Source organism: Agelaius phoeniceus, chromosome 7 (assembly GCF_051311805.1).
Source record: "Agelaius phoeniceus isolate bAgePho1 chromosome 7, bAgePho1.hap1, whole genome shotgun sequence".
Lineage (NCBI taxonomy): Eukaryota > Metazoa > Chordata > Aves > Passeriformes > Icteridae > Agelaius > Agelaius phoeniceus.
This window is the reverse complement of record NC_135271.1, coordinates 7383945-7405459: the sequence shown is the minus strand read 5'-3', so window position 1 is coordinate 7405459 and position 21515 is coordinate 7383945. Positions and strand designations below refer to the sequence as shown.

The 21515-nt window shown below is 52.1% G+C and overlaps 1 long non-coding RNA gene across 1 annotated transcript; it reads right to left on the bottom strand.

The window, feature by feature from the left end:
• Positions 1-12901: 12901 nt before the first annotated feature.
• LOC143694475 (uncharacterized) lies at positions 12902-15825 on the bottom strand. Its single transcript, XR_013182959.1, has 2 exons — positions 15204-15825; positions 12902-15090 (listed from the first exon to the last, which is right to left on the bottom strand). It is a non-coding gene; the product is annotated as an uncharacterized LOC143694475 (long non-coding RNA).
• Between the last annotated feature and the right edge of the window lie 5690 nt (positions 15826-21515).

Below are 21515 nucleotides of genomic sequence, written 5' to 3'. Positions count from 1 at the left end.
GGTGCTCTGCGAAAGAGGGGGGCATTGAGGTGCAGGAAGGGCATGGTGGCCACATCTACAAAGACCTTTTTGGAGGCCTCAGCCCACATCTGTCAGAAGACAGGTCCATCATGTCCACCTGCAGTCACAAACAGTCAAGCGCCCACCAGGAGGTGGATGCAGAGCCCCAGGAGCTGCCCAGTGCTTCCAGCTCAACCAAAGGCTCCACAGAAGAGGCAGCAAAGTGCTCTGAGCTCCCTTCCCCTGCCCAGTTAGCAGAGCAGAGCTCTGTCTCTGGAAACTCACAGCCCTGGGACACTCCTGTCAAGGGGCTGGAGGAAAAGCGAAAGGAGGAAGAGCTCCCAGAAGCACAGGCTGCAGGAGAGTGGGACAGCGACCTGCAGAGTTTGTGGCTGGCCCTGTTCTTGAAGGAGAATGAGGTAGAGGCAGAAGCTTCTGCGCTGGCTGGAGATCCCTGGGACAAGGGCCACAGCAAGCTCCTCCTCACATCAGTGCCTGAGGAAAGCTCAGGCTTCTCAGCTTCTCCTTTCTCTGGAGGCCCCTGTGAGCAAAGGGCAACTGGTCAGCCAGCCAAGCATGCTGCACTTCACAAGCAGCTGTGCATGGGGCCTGAGGATTTGCTACAACTTAGGAGAGAAAAGAGAGAGGAGCTGGAGAAGCTGGAGGAAGAGAAAATGCATGCAGAGCTCTTTGGAGACACCTCCTCCTCCATGAGCAATGAAGAAAGCCCCATGACATCCAGCTACAACCTCAGGGATCCGTCAGGTGCCACCCTGGAACCAGCTGCAGACCCCTTGGTGCCACTCAGCTCTTGCTGTGTGACCAAAGAGGCCACAGCAGAGACACAAAATTGCTCAGAGCTTGTGTCTCTTGAGCTGTTTGCAGACTTGGGCTCTGACTCTGAGGACTCGCCGTGCCTGGAAACTCTGCTGAACGAGCTCCTGGAGAAGAGGGAGCAAGAAGTGGCAAGAGAGAGGGACAAAGAGGTAGAGAGCCCATTGTCACTCCCACTGCGAGACCGAGAGTTAGAGCCAGTGCCTACGTCTCCAGACAGTGACCTCAGCGACCAGGGGCACAGCGAGCCTCTCCACAGGGCTTTGCTCAAAGACCCCAATGTGTCTGTGGGTTGTGCGCTGCCTGCTGATCCTGCGGAGGAAGCAGAAGAAGCAGGCATGGAGGCTGGCCGTGCCCAGGCCGCCCCTGCCCAGGCAAAGCCCTGCGGGCAGGAGCCGCCGGCAGGAGCTTGCCCGGAGCCTGCCCAGCCCCTGGCACGCAGCGTTCCTGCCCGCCCCGCTGGCAGCGCAGCCGCCCCGCAGCCCCCGGCCCCGCGGCCACGGCGCTCCATGGCCAGGACGGCCCGGCGGGCCCTGCGCCGCCTTTTCTCCTTCAGCTGCCTCAGGGGGCAGCCAGAGCAGTGAGCCCGGGGCCCGCACCAGGACGATGCCCAGAGACGCCGGCTCCCCCTGAGCACGCCCAGCTCCCGGGGGCAGCGGCCGGTCCCAGAGCCGCCGGCAGCAGGGACAGACCAACCCTGGGCACACACCCATGGATGGGTGGGTGGTGGCCAAGGCAAACACTTGCCAAAGGTAGGTCCTGCTGCCGGCCCCAGCCCCTCAGCCCCAAGCCAACAGCAAGGCAGCCTGGTCAGGCAGAGCCGGCTGAGGAAGGATGACAGCGCTGCCTCGTGCACTCCACAGAAGCTGACTTTAGGCCTGGGCTGCAGTGTGGGGGTGCATCCCCACCCTGCCCCCAGGGAGGGGGGTTTGGGAGCTGAGAAATGCTCCTTGGGCCTCAGCATTGCAGGTAAATGAAGGCAAACCCATTCTCCTTTCACAGGGCAACTAGGAAAGTGCCTCCCTGGGCACCTTGAAATAGAGTGGAGAAAGGTGTAAACCCTGGATAGATGGCCTGGGGTCCTCACCTCCACAAGAACCACCGGGACCCCAGTACAGAGAAGCAAAGGGTGAGGAGGGACTGATGGGACACTGCTGGAGACAAGAGTCTTGTACTGTCCACTGTTTGATCTCTTCCCCAATCCACCCCACCCTCACTTTTCCCTCTCTTTCCATCTCACTCTCCTGTTTCCAATCTGCTTCAATTTCTCTACCCCACATTTATTGTTAAATAAAATCCCTGTTGCTGACTTTGGTAGATGATCTCCTTGGCACCTTAATTCAATCAGAGCCATCTCTCCATAAGCACATCTTCAATGCTGGTGCAGAGTGGAAGAGTCTGGACTTTAGGCTGAACCTGGAATGCAGTCTGATCTAGTGTGTGTGGATTTATATTTTGTACTGCATGTCATGACAGATTTTAGTTCCTTAGAGAAACGCCCCTACCTAAAATATTCCCTCTTGGAGCTTTGTTCAAAGCCATTTGGAAGACAGCTGGAGATAGAATTGTCTTTAGAGGTCATGTGGCAATCCCCAAATGTAAGAGGATCTGCTCTTCCTGTGCTCCACTCTCCTCATTAGGCAGTTTCTCCTGGAGGTGCAGAGCTGCATTTTTGGTGTCCGTGACTCCTGCCAATTCTCCTCCAGAAGATGGCAGGAGGCTGGATTTGCTCTGCAATGTCTTTTGGCACTGACAGCAAGCTGGGGATGTTATTTACAGAGGTTTGTTGTGACAGTGCAGGGAGGGCTGAGGGACATTTGCCTGTGAATAGCAGCAAAATTTAAGACTCTGCCGTGTTTTATTTATGGCGTGTTTCCAGATGCTGGGCACAGAAATAATTTGCTTAATAAATAATACAAATAAACAGACATCCAACGCCTCGTGCTTGCAGCCCAGACAGCCACGCACAGAGCCACAGCCTGCCAGGGAGCTGGAGGCTTTGCAGCAGTTCTGCTTTCATGGAACCCTTCAGGTTGGAAAAGACCTTCAAGATCATCGGGTCCAATTTTTGAATGAATCCCACCACATCCACCAACCCAAGTGCAATGCCTACTCATTTTTGAGCACTTGAGGGATGATATCTCCACCATTTCCCTGGGCAGTCCATTCTAATGCTAACCATCCTTTCAGTGAAGAAATCTTTCATAATATCCAACCTGGACCTGCTGTGTCACAGCTTGAGGCCCTTTCTCCATGTGCTATTCTTTCCTGGGAGAAGAAACCAACCCTGACCTCACTCAGCCTCCTTTCAGTGGTTGTAGAGAGCAATAAGGTCTCCCCTGAGCCTCATTTTCTCCTTTTTAAGGTCTTCCTCAAGCCATTACTGTAATGAGTGACCAAGGGCTGGACAATTCCTTTTCCAGCTGTTTTCCTCTCTTTCCAGAGCCCCATCAAGTATCCCAGGGCACAGTGAGCAGCTCGTGACCCCCAGTGCTGGATGATGTGATTTCAGTATCTTTAGGTATCAGAATTAACCTTGGGAAAATTATTCCAGGCACTAAAATCTGGGAATTTTTATTTACATTATCAAGCATTGGAACAGGCTTCCCAGAGTAGTGGTGGAGTCACCATCCCTGGAAGTGTTCAAAGGGGGTGTGGATGAGGACAGGGTTTAATGGTGTTGACAGTTGGACTGGATGAACTTGGAGCCCTTTTCCAACCTTTGCCATTCTGCAATTCCATGATCTGGGTGATCTCCCAGGTCCCTCCGCCCCGGCTGCAGAAGGGATGTGTGGAGTCACCTCGTTGGCCTGGTCTTTGGTTCCTGGAGCTATTTTAGGTGTCCCAAAGTGTCCAATGGGCTGTAGGAGGGAATGGGGCTCCTCTTGGCTCCCTGTCCTGTTGACCAGCAATATGTAAATGCACAGATTGGTTGACTAAAGTTTCAATAAATTCAGTGCCAAGGCAGCAGGATCACACTCAGGCTGTGGAGAACTGGATGATCTTGAAGGGTTTTTCCAACCCAACACATTCTGTGACTTATTTCACCCTAAACCAGACGTGAACTTTGTTAGGTGATTCACACTCTAAACTCTATTCAGTTTGTTGATTAGATTGTCTTTAATTGACGATAATTAAATCAAGATGAATAAATTACAGACACCCCAAATTATGCAGATGAATCCAAATCTTCTCCTGTGCCTCAGTTTCTCCACAGGAAGAATTTAATTAATTTTTACCTTGTAAGGCTAAATAAAAATATCAGCATATCCAACAGTAGAGAAAATGAGGTCAATATTCCTCTGCTATGTCTTCATGGTTTGAAATGACTGGTTGGGAGAAGACACCAGGTCTGGCTAAGACTGGACAGATAAAAAACATATTTCAGGCATTTTTTCCTTCTCATAGGCACATTCTGGCTGGAGTTCCAGAGCAGTTTTTATTCCCTTCTATCCCTTGGAGAGAGCACATTTTCTTCATCCATAAGGGTGAAGAAAGAATTGTGCCAAGAGCAGAGTGACAGTGGTAAATGGATAATAAATATTTTTACATGAACTGTTACAGCTATGGCTGGGGTGAAATCATTCCAGGAGACAGCAGGAACAGCACAAAGTAATTTGGAATCTTCAGGAGTGCATGTCCTGGGATACCCAAACCCAAAACACATGTTACACCAGGACAGGAAACTTCAAATGCTGCTGTTTAAAGGCGTGTTGGATAGAAAAAGGAGACAGAGGGTGCTGAGAAATTCCTAGGAAAATGAGGAATAGTAGAGAGAAAGTAGGGAGACTGGAGAAACAGAGAAAAAGAGAATTATTCCTTTTTTAAACTTTTGGTGTCTATTCTGGAGCCTTTCTTCTTCTATTTGAGGTAAATATTTAAAAAGATCTAAAAAATGGAGGAACATTCAGCATTGCCACGGACTGGCACAGGAGGGGAGATTTCCCCCGGAGAGAGGCTCCTATTGCAGGCAGCTACAGATCCCTCGGCTTTGGCTGCAGAACAGCTGGAAATGCAAGTCCAGGAGCTGTGTCCATGGCCAGCCCCAGCAGGTGACAGCAAGGACAGGGCCCTGGCAGCTCCAGGACATTTGCAGGGAGCGCCTTCAGCAAGCGCTGGGGGCTGGGACTGGGTGCAGAAAACGCCCTGGGGGTCTCTGCAGCCAGGCTAAAGGAACAAAGTTTTGTTATGAATAAGAAGCTTGACTAGCCCAATATTCAAGCAGCAATCAATTTATTATTTAATATGGTAAAGTATGAGCAATACAGCGCTGGGTACAGTGGGGGAAGTTTTCCCTCCAAACGCACACCGATAATTGAGGGTTACAGGTATTTATAGGGGTACTCATCAGTTTTTTTCAACAGTTTCTATTTCCAATTTTTACTCATCAGCAATTTTTATTCCAAATTATTACATCACAATTCTATACACTATTGTGATTTTAATTTCTCAGGATGTATTTTCAAAGGAGTATCCCCAGATGGTGCTGGTCCGGTTTCCAAAAGAAGAAAGATGAATCCCATCTGGTGGAGTCCAGCTCCCCAGATGTGGGTCCACCTTTTAATTGCAGAGACTATAAATCTAACAACAGTGATGTCCAGCTTCCCTTGGTTGAAACTATAAATCCTTGAGGTGATGTTCATCTTCCTTTCTCAAGCTGTTTTTCTCTGCTTTATTAAGGCATGAGATAAGCATATTTCCTTTATATATATTCCAAAGCTATAGTTTCAAGGATACAAGTAATATACTAAAATTATACTTCAAAAGGTTATTATTGCAGGGCTCTTTATGGATTAAATTCAAGCAAAAAGCAACATCCTTAACACCTTAATTCCAATGCTCCTAAATCAACCAGGGTGAATTGCAAACAAAAGTTCAAAGGCCTTTTCCCATGCTTTATTTTCCTCAGTTATTGTTAGAATTCACAGCTCTCCCATTTTTGGGGTCCACACATTTCGCATTCACAAATACACACATCGCCTGTTTGTACCTGACACGAAACACAGCTTTGTATTTCACACTCCTTTGTCCATATGTAGTGCTCATGTGCCCAAGGTCTCAAAACCCCACATTGAGAGATCTCTGGGCCGTCTCCAAAGTGTTTTCATATGAAAACATTCATTTCATACTCTAAGAAAATCACCAGAGGACACAGCCAGCCTGACCTGTCTGTCCTGGCTACTTTTGTCTGGGAGCAATCCTTGGATATATGGAATTTGGGAGGCCAAATTCTAATTTTTGCCATGGCCCCTGGACATGAAGGCCGGCTCCTTTCCATAGGAAGGAAGGAACAGAGCCCCAGTGTTTCAGGGGCAGATGAGAGGTGACCACCAGAGGACAAGGCCAGCAAGAGCTGGCAGGTTTTGTTCTGAGAAGTACACTTGCATTCAGGAATTGTTTTAGGGAGAGTACCAATTTTGGCAATGGGCATCTCAAAAGAGGGACAGTTCTTTCCATAGCAAGGAAAGCACGGAGCCCCAGTGCTCCAGGAGCAAATGAGAGGCAGCTCTTGACATCCCCACATCACCCAGACCTGTCAGGTGGCCCCTGGGAAGCCAAACCAGCCAGACCTGTTCCATATTCCCTCAGTTCCATGGGGCCCCACAGTGTCCCAATGGTCCCTTGCTTCCATGTGTCCCTGAGGTGTCATAATGCCCCCTTGGTGACACCAGGGCCTGAAGGGTCCCATTGGTCTCCATGGTTCCATCAGGCCCCACAGAGCCATAATGGTCTCTGGGTTCCATGAAGCCCAGCTGTGTCACCATGGCCCCTGGGCTCCATGGGCTCCAGTGGTGCCACAATGATCCCCTTGGTTCCATGAGGTCCCCACAGTGTCCCAGTGATCTCCATGGGAAGGAAAGAACCCATCCCCAGTGTTACAGGGGCAGTCACCAGAGGCCAACACCAGCTAACCTTAATGGTATTGGCAGATTTTACCTGGGAGCAACCCTTGGATATACAGAAATTTAGAGGTGGAATCCTAATTTCAGATATGGAGAACCTGGAGAACAAAGATGGTTCTTATCCATAGGAAGGAAGGCACAGAACACTGATTCAACAGTGACATTTGGGGATCTGTGGGGGTTATTGGGGCTCCTTTCTGAACCTCGTGACCCAACAGGAGCTTCTCTAATAAACTTTTGCCTGAAGCTCCCACTGTGCCCATGACAGGAACCCCTGTGAGTGTCTGGGCCATCCCGGCTCTTTGGCAGCCTGGGGACTCCTGGGATGTCACCGTGGAGCCCCCGTGAGTGCCTGTGACAGATGGGTGCCTTTGCAGCCCAAGGTGCCCTGGAATGTCACCATGGAATGGCTGTGACTGCCTCTGACCACAGGGCTCTTTACCATACCCAGAAAGCCCTGGGAGGTCTCCATGGAGCCCCTGCTTCTGCCTGTGACATTCCAGCTCTGGAACAGCCTGGAGACTCTTGGAAAGAACCCATGGAGCCCCTCTGAGGGCCTGTGACAAATCTGATCCTTAGCAGGCAACCATCACCAGGCCCCTGTTGCTATGGTCAGTTTCCATGGCAACCATCACCAGCCCCCTGTTGGTATGGTCAGTCCCTTGGCAGCTCCATGGAGACCCCATCCCAGGGGTGGTTGCCATGGACACCAACTCAGGCCTGCAGCCAGAGCCCGTTGCCATGGCAACCATTGGCAGCCCCATCCCCAGGCTCGTGGGATCCCAGAAGCACAGAATTGGCTGAGCTGGGAGGGACCCATCAGGATCCTCCAGTCCAACTGCTGGCCCTGCACAGGACACCCCAACAATGCCAGCCTGGGCCTGGCAGCGCTGGCCAAACGCTGCTGCAGCTCAGAGAGCCCTGGAGCTGGGACCCTTCCCTGGGGAGCCTGGCCAGGGCCCCAGCAGCCTCTGGGCAAAAACCTTTTCCTGACATCCAACCTGAGCCTGCCCCGACTCAGCTGCAGCCGTTCCCTCCACTCCTGTCTCTGGGCACCAGAGGAAAGAGGTTCCCACAGCCCCAGCCAGGGACCCGCTCCCAAGGCTGCTGCCATGGCCACCAGGGCTGGCACCAGCTGGGATGCTCGGTTTCCACAGGCCGGGCTTCAGGAATGGGATTCCCCAATTTCCTGCTCCCGCTAAAACCGCGCTGCCCTCGCTGCCCTCCCGCCTCCCATGGGAAGCACAAAAGGCAAAGATCCCGGGCTGGGATAAGAACAATTTATTGGGAACAGCAATGAGATAAGGAACAAACAGGAATAAAAACAATATTGTCAATAGAAAGGATAAGAAAAACTATTTACAGGGAAAAATACAACATCAACAACTGGGTCTGCCTGGCCATATATTTCATCCTGTCTGGAAAGGACACCCTTCTCCTCTGGGAGAGAGAGTCACTTTCCTGCCCCTGGCAATGTTCTGAGGTGGGAGCGAATGTAATGACAGGGCTATGGCCAGACCCTCACGTTCTTCCATCCCACATCATGTCATTGGCAGGGGCAGGAAAAGAAGCAGGTGTCTTCCCAGCATGGATCACAGGGAACATGGATCACCAGGGCTCTTCCCAATCTGGCTTCTCCCATGGGGGATGAAGCTGGAGTGGTGCATGAAGCTGTTCCTGCAATCGAGGCACTTGCAGGGCTTCATTTACTGGTGGCTCCGTTGGTGTTTTGTCAAATGAGAGCTCTGGGTGAAGCTCTTCCCACACTGGGGACACGCGTAGGGCCTCTCCCCAGTGTGGATACGCTGGTGCCTGATGAGGTGGGATTTCTGCTTGAAGCCTTTCTCACAGTCACGGCAGTGGAAGGGCCTCTCCTCTGAGTGAATTCGCTCATGCAGGTGGAGACTGGAGCTGGTGTGAAACCTCTTCTGACACTGGGGACACTTGTAGGGCCTCTCCCCAGTGTGGATGCGTTGGTGGATGATGAGGGCAGAGCTGCAGCTGAAGCCCTTCCCACACTCCCCACACTCGTACGGCCATTCCCCAGTGTGGATCATCTGGTAGCTGATCAGGTGGTTCCTCTTCCTGAAGCTCTTCCCACACTCCAAGCACTTGTGGGGCTTCTCCCCATTGTGAAGCTGCCCATGGACCACCAGCTCTGAGCTCTGGCTGAAGCTCTGTCCACCTTCCTGGCTCAGGGTGGGTCTTTCCTCCTCAGAGCACTCTGGGCTGCGTTTTGAGCCCCTCCTTCTGTGTAATCTCTGGGGCTTTTCCTCCACGTTGGAATTCTGCAGTGTGGAGCCATTTAAAATGGCCTCTTCCACATGGTTCTGCTGTGGGGATTTGTCCTCCCTGGTCTCCATCCTCAGCTTCTTCCCTGGGGGAGGAAGGCCAAGGAGAGGATGGGATTTGCCTCCGTGCCAGAGGGAAGGGGAAGGAGATCCCCCCAGTGCATCCCCAGGAGGACGGGGTTGGCAGCAGGGTTGTCCTGCAGCCAGGGGCTGTGCTGGGCTGGGAGATGGAGCAGGAGAGAGGGAGAAAGGGGCACTGACTTCCTCCTCACCTGCCTGGGTATCCCAGGGCTCCTTCCTCTTCCTCACAGCCTCCTCCTCCATCCAGTCAAAGTTTGTGAATGGGAAATCCTTTTTTGGGAACCAAACAAAGGGTGCACACATCGTCTTTTTACAGGATTTAAGGGAAACCTGTGGGAGAGTCTAAGTCAGAATTACAATTTAATAAGAAAATGAAGATCAAGGCAATGATACAGAAACACTGCCTTAAACTGACAGAGTCAGGATATAACCTGACACCCTGTTGCTCAGGGTGGTGGCTGCAGTCCCATGAAATGGTGGCTGCAGTCCTGTGGGACTGATGAGCGTGATTCTGTCCAAGCAGTGATCCTGTAGAAGGGTCTGGTCTTCCTCTGAAGGTCCAGGGGTGGTTCTGGAGCTCTTGTCCTCTGGGAATCCAGTAGGCAAGCTGCTCCTGGTGTTGCAAGGCTCAGCTTATATCCAGGTAGGAATGCTTGGATCCTCCCCCTGGGCAGAGCATCCCACAATGGGATGATGGAATTTTATCAGTCCTGCAGTGACACTCAATGGCCCATTCACAGAAAATCTCTCCCCTGGAGGGCGTTATCAGGGCTGAGGCATCGAAGAGATAAAGAACACTGCCCTGCCTGTTTATAGCAGTTGATGAAGATGGGGATTGAAAACATGCATTTGGTTCCATCTTACATTGCAGCCTGAAACAGTGGGGGAATCCCTGCTCAGGGGGTGAACACCACCCCCCTTATCCAAACTGGCTCAGGTGTGAAACACCCACCCCGGGATGGCCACACACACAGGGGACAATGTCACACTTGCCCTGCTCCAGGGGAGGTCTCTGTCCCTGTCACTCCCTTGCTGTCCCCCCTTTTCTCTTTCTTTCCAACTCTCTCTCTACCTCACATTTACTGTTTAATAAAATCCACCTTGGATTTGGTCTTGTTAGCACCTTAATTGAGGTGGAGGCATTACTCCGGAAATTTTCTTAACCAAATTGCGACATTATTTTGGCACCGTGAGTTCAGGTACTCTTGTCTGACCCCAAGTGCCTTTCACAACAGCATGGTTCCCTCCACTGAGGAGGTTGTGGTTCTCTCTGGAGGAACTCTTGGAAACTTGTACGCAGTCCCTCCTTCCTCCTGTGGAACTTACGGGAGAAACTATGAGGAAAATGGCTGTGGTGGGTGGCCAGGAAAAAGAAAATATTTTGTTGTCCTTCCTTGAAAAGTTTGTTAAAATCACAGGGAGAGAGGGAGCAAATGATATCAGAGTGACTGATAAAGTTCATTTACTCAAAGGTGAGGAACCCAAGGCTGCTGAAAGTCCCACAAGAAGCCCAGCTCAAGTAGCTAAATTCCCAAATAACTCCAGCCAGGCGTCTCCAGGAGGGTTTTTTTGGAGAGTGTTCGGAGCCGGCAGATCCCGGACTCGAGCCCCGGATATCTCCGGGCTCCCTAAGAGGAGCTTTTTTGGGGGCAGAGGAGCCGCGATCGCCCCTCGGGAGGGTCCCGGGGGTCCACGTGGGGATGGCCCGGTACCGACGGGGCGGGACATTGGTTTTGGGGATCCCCGTGAGAGCCGGGGCTGTGGAACGGGGGACCCCCGGGGCGGGGAGAGGGTAAGGGGCGATACCGGAGCTGGGGCACCCCCGGCAGCCCGGAGATGAGGCGGGGACGGGACCCCCTGACCCTGACAGGGGCGTGTCCTGGGGTGACTTCATGATGCTCGTGCCCCATCGGTCCCTTTAGCCCAGAAATGAGTTCTGCACCTTTAAGGCCGGTTCTGAGAGCCAAGGGGAGGAGGAAGAAGCTGCAGTTTGTTTTCATACACTGCACTCACTCCTCCACATTCCGGCTCCTGGATGGACAGAGGGCTGGACAGAGCTCTCCTTTGCTTTTAGTTAGTTTTTAGCTCTCTGAGGCAGAGAAGTTCCCTGGACTGTGGTTCTTCTTTTTCTTTGGAGCTGTTTAAACCTGCTCTGGACTGAACACCCAGAACACCACCGGCAGCTCCCGCCTGTGGCCCGCCTGGCTGAGCCTGGGCAGTGGCATTTCCAGCACTGGAGGGACTGATAAGAAACGGATAAGAGACTGATAAGAGACTAATAAGAGACTGATAAGAGACTGAGTGATCCGAGCTTCAGCCCTCGGAGGGACTTGTGGAGTTTGTCATCTCTTTTGGAGCAGCAGGAGGTTTTCTTGCTTAATATTGTTCAATTTTTGTGCTGGTGAATGCTTTGCCTGGTAAATAAAGTTTTTTTCCACTTTTCTCCAAGGAAATATTTTCCCGAACTGCCTGAGGGTGGGGCTGCTGAATCTGCATTCTAGAAGAAACTCCTTTTGGGGGTTTTCAACCAAATTTGCCCTAAAGCAGGACAGGGTGGTGGGAAGAAGAGGGAACCCCAAGTGGCTGGATTGAGGGGAGGCTGGAGAGGGGGACTCTGGGACTCCAAAACCTCCCAGAATCCCTAAGCAGGACCCTGGAGAGGGGGGATACCCAGGATCCCCAGCAGCCCTGAGACGGGGGACCACCAGAAACCCCAGAGGGATAAGATTTGAAATGGGAAACTCCGGGTGGCTGTTTTTATTCACTCTTGATTTTTGGACATCAGGTGACTTCCAGAGATGGACTTGGGCAAGAGGAATCCCCAACCGAAGGCATTCAAAGCTCTTTTTTCCCCAAAACAGGATTTTCCCCAAACCTTCCCACAGTGACATCCCCACTGTCCCGCTCTGGGTGAGCTCAGTCCAAAACCTGACCCTGATCCTGGTCTCAATCTCACTCCACGTTTAGACACACTCACAGTTCTGAATTTAATCCCATCCCAGTGCCAGACTCGTCTAGCCCCAGACCCAATCCCAACCCCAGCCCTAAAGCCAATCCCATGTCTAGCCTTAACCCCAATCCCAGCTCTAATCCAAATCCCAGCCCCAACTCCAAGCCCAGCCCCAATTCCAGCCCCTTCCTAAATCCTCGGCCCCAAACCAAATCCCAGGTTCAGCCCTTCTGGGGGTTTGGGGGTGTCTCTGTCCCTGTGCCCCCGATGATGTTTGTGTGGGGTCCCAGCAGGGCTGAGAGGGACAGAGACCCCCCCCAGCCTCCCCAGGGGTGAGAAGGTGGCAGAGCCCCCCCAGCCCCGAGCAGCCTCAGCGGTGAGAGGGACACAGAGCCCCTGGTGCCCAGCCCTGCACAGGCATTGCCTGAGGCCAGAGGGATGGAGACCCCCTGAGCATCCCCCAGGGGGAGGAGACAGAGAGCCCTGAGCATCCCCTGGGCTGAGAGGGACAGAGACTGCCCCGAGCACCCCCTGGGAGAGGGGTGAGAGGGAGGGAGACCCCCCAGGCATTCCCTGGGTGAGAATGATGGAGACCCCTGGGGAATGGCCTGGGGTGACAGAGACAGGGACACCCCTGGGGAATGGCCTGGGGTGACAGGGACAGGGACACCCCTGGGGAATGGCCTGGGGTGACAGGGACACTCCTGGGGAATGGCCCGGGGTGACAGGGACAGGGACACCCCCCCAGCCCCTCCCAGGCATTCCCAGGGCATGAGGTACAGAGACCCCTCGAGCATCCACTGAGCACTGTGTTATAAATGAGAAGCTTGACTAGGCCAATATTCAAGCAGCAATCAATTTATTAATTAATATGGTAAAGCATGAGCAATACAGCGCTGGGTACAGTGGGGGAAGTTTTCCCTCCAACTGCACACCCATAGTTGAGACTTATAGATATTTTTAGGGGTACTCATCAGCTTTCTCAGCAGTTTCTATTCCCAATTTTTACTCATTAGCAGTTTCTATTTCCAATTTTTCAATCACAATTCTATACACTATTGTGATTTAGTTTTTCTCAGGATGTTCCCCAGAAAGGAGTATCCCCAGATGGTGGTGGCTCGGTTTCTGAAAGAAGGAAAAAGTCTCCCAGCTGGTGAGGTCCGGCTCTCCAGATGTGGGTCCACCTTTTAATTGCAAGGACTATAAATCTCATCTAATTCATGAGCCCCTGCAATGTCAAAATGGACCTTTGGATCCATGGGGGCCCACAGTGTCACAATTGCCTCTTTTGGTTCCACAGCTTCCCTATGGCCCCTCCTTTCCATGTGTCCTGCACTGTTCCATGAATCCTTAGTTCCATGGGGTCCTGTAGGGTCACAATGGTCTCCTTGCTTTCATGGTGCCACAGCTGCCATAATTTCCATAGTATCACAACTGCCCTTGGATCCCAAGAGGCACCATCGTGTGACAATGGCCCCTTGCTTCCATGACGCCCTGCAGTGTCACAATGGTGCCCATGATTCCATCAGGCCCTGCAGTGTCACCATGGACAGTTGGTTCAATGACACTCCACAATGTCACCACGGCCCCTTGGTTCCACAGAGCCCCACTGTGTCACTGTGGTCCCTTTGGTTCCAGGGCTCAGAAGTGCCAGAATGACCCTTTGGTTCCATCAGGCCTTGAAGGTTCAAAATGGTCTCCATGGTTTCATGAGTACCCCCTGTGTCACAAGAGACTCTTGGGTCCCTGAGGTTCTTCAGTGTCACAATGGGCCCTTGGTTCCATGAGGTTTGGTAGAGTCCCAGTTGACTCCTTGGTTCCATGAAGCCCTGCTGGGTCACAATGCCCATGGTTCTATGAGTTTCCATGGTGTCACCACGGTCTCCTTGGATCCCCAGTATCACCATGGTCTCCTTGGTACCATCCAGGCCTTGTAACAAGAGATACTGAGCCATTTTGTGCCTTAGATGAAAGGCTGCAGAACTCACGGTTGTGAGGCTGTGTCACTGATAAGAAACAAAAACCACCTGAATCTGAATGCAAAATATCATCTCAAGTACCCTCAATCCAGGCCTCGACAGAGGTAGAAAATACAAACAGAGATTCCACAGTAAATCAAAAACAGGGACCATCTTTTGAATGCAGGCAAAATGCATTCAAGTGCATTCCACTGCACTCGATATGATGGGGAGGTGATGATCCCCTATTCCAAGAGTGAACTTAAGAAGGGCTGACTATTGAAGGAACCACAGAGAACCACAATATAAGAAAAGCAAGTGGCATAGGTAATTCTGGGATAGGCAGACCAGGAAGCAAGAGCAGATGAGCAGGTGTAGTCGCCACCAAGGAGATCACGTTCACATGCTGTGGGCAGCAACCCCATCAGGCCGTGTCACCATCCCCTGGCACAAGGGGGGTCACGATGGTTCGTTTTACTGATCTCAGAGTGCAAAGACACACAGCAGGGGACCTTCAGTATTAACCAAAACAAATGCACCTTTCATTGAGTGCCCACAGCAGATGCAACACAAGGATTAGAAAGCAGATAAAGGATAGAGAGACAGAGAAAAGGAGGGGGGGAATAGCTGCCAAGAGAGAGATGAAATCCTCGTGGTCTGGCCATTAGATCTGTCTTGTCACATCGGGGAGAGTCTCAAAATCTTTGGTTAACTCAGGGCTCTTTTATAATCTACCGCTGGGAGGGGAGCAGGATGGTACATGGAGGGAACAGTGTAGAATAAATCCATTGAGAACAGGTACAGACAGCCCAGTTCTGAACAGCACAAACCGGTGCCAGCAGTGAGCGGGGCCCGTTGTTTCAGGACTGGTTCCTATGGGAAACATCCCGCTTCCCATGGCAGACATCCCGCTCCAGTCAGGCCAGCACCCCTGGGTTAGAATTTGAAGGGTCTCAGTCTCAGTCCTTGGGGAGGGCTTCAAGCTCTGTCCTTGACAGCAGTTGTGAGGCACATGAGGGATCTTTGGACTGTCACTTACAGACTGACATCCCAAAACATAATTATGCATTTCCCTTTAAAAGTAAAATTTACTTAATTAATAAAATTATAATTATTTTTCTTATTTATAAAAGTTATGCTATATTTGTATTACCAAATTTGAATGTTTATATTAAAAAATCCATACCTTTTTAGCAAGCAAAAAATTTATTGCTCATTGGTTCTAAGGAACACAATTCCCTTCATTAATTCATTGACCAGTGTGGCTGTTGATTTCTCATTCTTTAGGCTAATTAGTCCTATTTTAAATCCTTCTGTCATCTTTTTTATCATTTTCACAGACAGGGTATACGGGGCCACTTTGGGGTCCGTGGAAAACTTTCTGGGGCACATTTGGGGCAGTTCTGGGTCTGGGGAGGGAATTCAGAGAGAACTTCAGGGTCTGGAGGACACTTGGGGGAGGCGGGTGGGCACTTGGAGGGGCACTCAGGGCTTCCGAGGGACAGTTCGGGGTCCGGGACAGCACTTGGGGGTCCTGGGGGACCCTTGAAGGTCAGGGAGGGGAATTTGGAGCCCTGCGGGGTCCGGGGCAGCACTTGGGGGGGTCGGATGGGGCTCTCTGGGGCGCAGGGGGTGATGGGAGTTGTAGGCGCGGGTCTAATACAGTTTAACGGGGCCGGGGAGCATCACGGGAGTTCAAAGCGCAGCTGCAATGGCTCTCGGTGGGGCGCGGGGCATGATGGGAGATGAAGTCCCGGCTGGAAAAGCTCTGGACGTGCGCCGCGGAGCATGATGGGAGCCGTAGTCCCGGAAGTGGTTCGAACGCTTAGTTTAGGTGTCTGGGAAGGCACTTGGGGGACACTTTTGCGTCCGAGCCGCGACTTGAGATCCTCGTGGTAACGTAAACGGTTCGAGAGAACTTGCGGGGATCTCGGGGAGCTCTAACCGGGCTCTTTAGGGTGCGGGGTACAGCAGGAGCTTTCGGCGCGGGACTGTTCTGAGGGGCTCTGGGGCCGCGGGGGATGAGAGGAGATGAATTCCCAGAAGTGGCTGTACCCTGTACCGGCCATCTGTGGGGTTGGGAGCACTTTGGGGGTGCGGGAACACTTCTGGGGGGTCCCGAATGGGCGCTGAGGGGGCACTGAGGGATCCTGGAGGGTCTGGGGGACACTTAAGGGACAAAGAGGGGGCGGATACCGGGGGTTCTGTGGAGCGCGGGGCATGACGGGCGTTGTAGTCTCGGCTCCAATGGGGCTCAATCGGGCCGCGGGGCATGAAGGGAGTGTAGGCAAAAAGGAAAGATGGCGCCCAGCCGAGGACCGCCTTCGAGGCCCCTTTCCAGGCGCTGATTGGCTGTGGGTGGTGATGAGCGGAAGAGCCATGGAGGCTCAACCTCTCCAGTCCCTCCCAGTACAGCGCAGTTCATCCCCAGTACAACCCCAGTGCCCCTCCAATCCCTCCCAGGACAGCCCAGTAAAACCTCAGTTCCTCCCCAGTCCCTCCCAGTACACCTGAGTGTACATTCCCAGTCCCTTCCAGTTCCTACTCAATGTCATCCACAGGATGCCCCAGTGTCTCCCAGTCTTCCCCAGTGTCCCCAGTATGTCCCAGTCCTCCCCAGTGTCACTCCCAGTATGTCCCAGTGTCTCCCACAGCGTTCCCAGTGTTCCCCAGTATGTCCCAGTCCCCCCCAGTGTTTCCAAGGACAGTTTAATTTCTCTCGGTGCCCGTGGCAGCCAAACCCAGCAGTGGGGTCAGTGCAGTGCCCATGGCCACAGCCCCTTGCAGTGGCCCAGTGCAGCTTGGGCTGATGATCCACCCTCACAGCCGGCCCAGGGCAGCTCTGCAGTGGCTTTGGTGGCACCTGGGGCTGGCACACACCTGAGCAGTGTGTCTGTTTGCACTGGGGAAACTCAGGAGTTTGAGATTGCTGCAAAAAGCACAAAAAGGGAAAACCCCTCTTTGGCTGGGTGCAGCCAGCTCTCCAAGCACAGCAGCTCCCAGGGCAGTGAGGACAGACAGGATGGGGCTGGGCAATGTGGAGCAAGGTTGTCCACGCTGGGTCAGAGCTCCAGGCACAGCTTCTGTGAGTAGGCCAGGGCTGCTGAGGAGAGACCCTGGGTCAATATCAATCACAGAATGCTGCAACCACCTCTACTCTAAAGAGAAATAAAAGACACTCTTTAAAATAGGAATGTGTATTTCTTACAAGTTCTTTGAAATCTTTTTCCATAACTGGACTAGGAAAACTTTAATAACCCTCTCAGGGCTTTGGTGTTGTTTACATCAGACTCAGTGCCTGAGAGTGTCTTGAAAAAACTTCTCAAAAACTCAAAGTTAAATTTAGACTCCAAATTTTCTTGAAGTTTTAATGGATCCCACTGAGGGACTCGACTGGGAAAATGTCCCCAGGTTCCAGGTAGAGCAGAACACGGGAGGCAGTGATGACCGGTGGGGACAAGCAAGGCAAAGGTGTCTCTGATAGTGGAGCCCTGAAAAATGTTAAAAATAGTCTTTGAAAATATTGGGCTTTGTGTTTTCTCAGATCACTGCAGCTGCGTAGGCACTTTGATAAAAGATATAATTGTTAGATGTGGTGATTGTTTAGTAATTAAATATAATTATTGTATAACCATAAGAAGAATTGTGAGAAACTATGTTGGAAATTTAAAGGGGGCTATGTTTAGCTGAAATCTGTGTATACAATAGAACAATATAAGTTTAATAATTAACATGAAAGTTATGTAATGATAGAGTATAAAACACGTTCACCTCAAATGTATGGTCGGAATCAGATTTGGGTGGAAACTACCCCGATTCCCAGAGCTCTTAAATAAAAAGCACCGCATATAATCGCTGATGTGATTATGTGTTTTTGAATGCTAACATCTCTGGTGCTGAGCAAACCTGGATGTGTTTCAGGAATGCAAAGGGCCAAGGCCTGAGCCCCAGCCCCTGGCCAGGCAGATCCTGTCCCTCCCTCATTGCTCAGGGCTCTTCCCAGGATGGGCACTGGCATGTGGGGATGTGCAATGCCAAGGGCAGGAGCATGGGGCAGCCCCTGCCAGGCTGCTGAGCAGGGACAAGGAGGCAATGAGGCCCCAGGCCTGCAAGGGTCACTTGTCCCCTCGTGGCCTCAGGCCTAGGGCCAGCAGCCATGGCCAAAGTGCTGCCCAAGTTGGCTCTGTCAGGGCTGTCTTGCAGCTGCTGCCCATCCCTGTGCCCTGTGCAGCCCAGGCTGTCCTACGGTGTCCCTGCCCTGCGCCTCTGTCCCTGCAGGCTGTCGGCCCTGAGCAATGAGGGAGGGACAGGATCTGCCTGGCCAGGGGCTGGGGCTCAGGCCTTGGCCCTTTGCATTCCTGAAACACATCCAGGTTTGCCCAGCACCAAAGACACCTTTGCCTTGCTTGTCCCCAGCTGCCATCACTGCCTCCCGTGTTCTGCTCTACCTGGAACCTGGGGACATTTTCCCAGTCGTGTCCCTCTGTGGGACCCATTAAAACTTCAAGAAAATTTGGAGTCTAAATTTAAATTTCCGTAAACTTGAGAAGTTTTTTAAGACACTCTCAGGGACTGAGTCTGATGTAAACAACACCAAAGCCCTGAGAGGGTTATTAAAGTTTCCTAGTCCAGTTATGGAAAAAGATTTCAAAGAACTTGTAAGAAATACACATTCCTATTTTAAAGAGTGTCTTTTATTTCTCTTTAGATCAGAGGTGGTTGCAGCATTCTGTGATTGATACTGACCCAGGGTCTCTCCTCAGCAGCCCTGGCCTACTCACAGAAGCTGTGCCTGGAGCTCTGACCCAGCGTGGACAACCTTGCTCCACATTGCCCTGCCCCATCCTGTCTGTCCTCACTGCCCTGGGAGCTGCTGTGCTTGGAGAGCTGGCTGCACCCAGCCAAAGAGGGGTTTTCCCTTTTTGTGCTTTTTGCAGCAATCTCAAACTCCTGAGTTTCCCCAGTGCAAACAGACACACTGCTCAGGTGTGTGCCAGCCCCAGGTGCCACCAAAGCCACTGCAGAGCTGCCCTGGGCTGGCTGTGAGGGTGGATCATCAGCCCAAGCTGCACTGGGCCACTGCAAGGGGCTGTGGCCATGGGCACTGCACTGACCCCACTGCTGGGTTTGGCTGCCACGGGCACCGTGAGAAATTAAACTGTCCTTGGAAACACTGGGGGGGACTGGGACATACTGGGGAACACTGGGAACGCTGTGGGAGACACTGGGACATACTGGGAGTGACCCTGGGGGGATACTGGGACAACCTGGGAACACCAGGAATGCTGAAGGGGAATCTGTGGACTGGGATGGACTGTGGGGGTGCACTGAGACAGACTAGGACATACCAGGACATACTGGGAGTGATACTGGGAGATACTGGTCAAACTGGGGACACTGGGGCCATTGCAGAGCAGACTGGGGACACTGGGGCATCCTGTGGATGACACTGGGCGGAACTGGAAGGGACTGGGAATAAACTCAGGTGTCTTGGGAGGGACTTGGCTGTACTGGGAGGGGCTGAAGGGGCACTGGGATTGTACTGGGTTCTACTTGGGATCAGTTGGTCTGTACTGAGGATGAACTGGGCTGTACTGGGAGGGAATGGAGAGGGAATGAGCTGTTCCGGTCTTCACCGCATCCCATTTGCCGAGGCTTCCGCCCATCACCACCCGCAGCCAATCAGCGCCTGGAAAGGGGCATCGGGGGCGGTGCCTAGGGTGGGCAACATATTTTCATTGTGCTTACAACTCCCGTCATGCCCGGCAGCCCGATTGAGCCCCATTGGAGCCGAGACTACAACGCCCGTCATGCCCCGCGGTCCGCAGAAGCCCCCCCCCCCCCCCCCCGGTATCCGCCCCCTCTTTGTCCCTTAAATGTCCCCCAGACCCTCCAGGATCCTTCAGTGCCCCCTCAGCGCCCATTCGGGACCCCCCAGAAGTGTTCCCGGACCCCCAAAGTGCTCCCAACCTCACAGATGGCCGGTACAGCCACTTCTGGGAATTCATCTCCTCTCATCCCCCGCGGCCCCAGACCCCTCATAACACGGTTCGGCGCCGAAAACTCCTGCTGTGCCCCACGCCCTAAAGAGCCTGGGAAGAGCTCCCTGAGATCCCCGCAAGTTCTCCCGAACCGTTTACGTTACCACGAGGATCTCAAGTCGCTGCTCGGACGCAAAAGTGTCCCCCAAGTGCCTTCCCAGACCCCTAAACAAAGCGTTCGAACCACTTCCGGGACTACGGCTCCCATCATGCTCCGCGGCGCACGTCCAGAGCCTTTCCAGCCAGGACTTCATCTCCCATCATGCCCCGCGCCCCACCGAGAGCCATTGCAGCTGCGCTTTGAACTCCCGTGATGCTCCCCGGCCCCGTTAAACTGTATTAGACCCGCGCCTACAACTCCCATCACCCCCTGCGCCGCAGAGAGCCCAATCAGACCCCCCCCAAGTGCTGCCCCGGACCCCGCAGGGCTCCAAATTCCCCTCCCTGACCTTCAAGGGCCCCCCGGGACCCCCAAGTGCTGCCCCGGACCCCGCAGGGCTCCAAATTCCCCTCCCTGACCTTCAAGGGCCCCCGGGACCCCCAAGTGCTGTCCCGGACCCCGAACTGTCCCTCGGAATCCCTGAGTGCCCCTCCAAGTGCCCACCCGCCTCCCCCAAGTGTCCTCCAGACCCTCAAGTTCTCTCTGAATTCCCTCCGCAGACCCAGAACTGCCCCAAATGTGCCCCAGAAAGTTCTCCCTGGACCCCAAAGTGGCCCCTTTTACCCTGTCTGTGAAAATGATAAAAAAGATGACAGAAGGATTTAAAATAGGACTAATTAGCATAAAGAAGGAGAAATCAACAGCCACACTGGTCAATGAATTAATGAAGGGACTTGTGTTCCTTAGAACCAATGAGCAATAAATTTTTTGCTTGCTAAAAAGGTATGGATTTTTTTATATAAACATTCAAATTTGGTAATACAAATATAACTTTTATAAATAAGAAAAGTAATTATAATTTTATTAATTCAGTAAATTTTATTTTTAAGAGGAAATGCATGATTATTTTTATGTTTTGGGATGTCAGTCTGTAAAAGACGGTCCAAAGATCCCTCATCTGCCTGTGAGATGCAAAGCTGTGTTTCGTGTCAGGTACAAACAGGCGAAGTGTGTACTTGCGAATGAGAAATGTGTGGACATCGACAATGGGATAGTTGTGAATTCTAATAATAACTGATGAAAATAAAGCACGGAAAAAGGCCTTTGAACCTATCTTTTGTTTGCAATTAACTCTGGTTGGTTTAGGGGCATTGGAATTAAGGTGTTAAGGATGTTGCTTTTTGCTTTTATTTAATCCATAAAAAAGCTCTGCAATAATAACCTTTTGAAGTACAATTTTAGAATATTACTTGTATCCTTGAAACTATAGCTTTGGAATATATATAAAGGAAATATGCTTATCTCACGACTTATTGAAGCAGAGAAAAACAGTTTGAGAAAGGAAGATCACATCAAG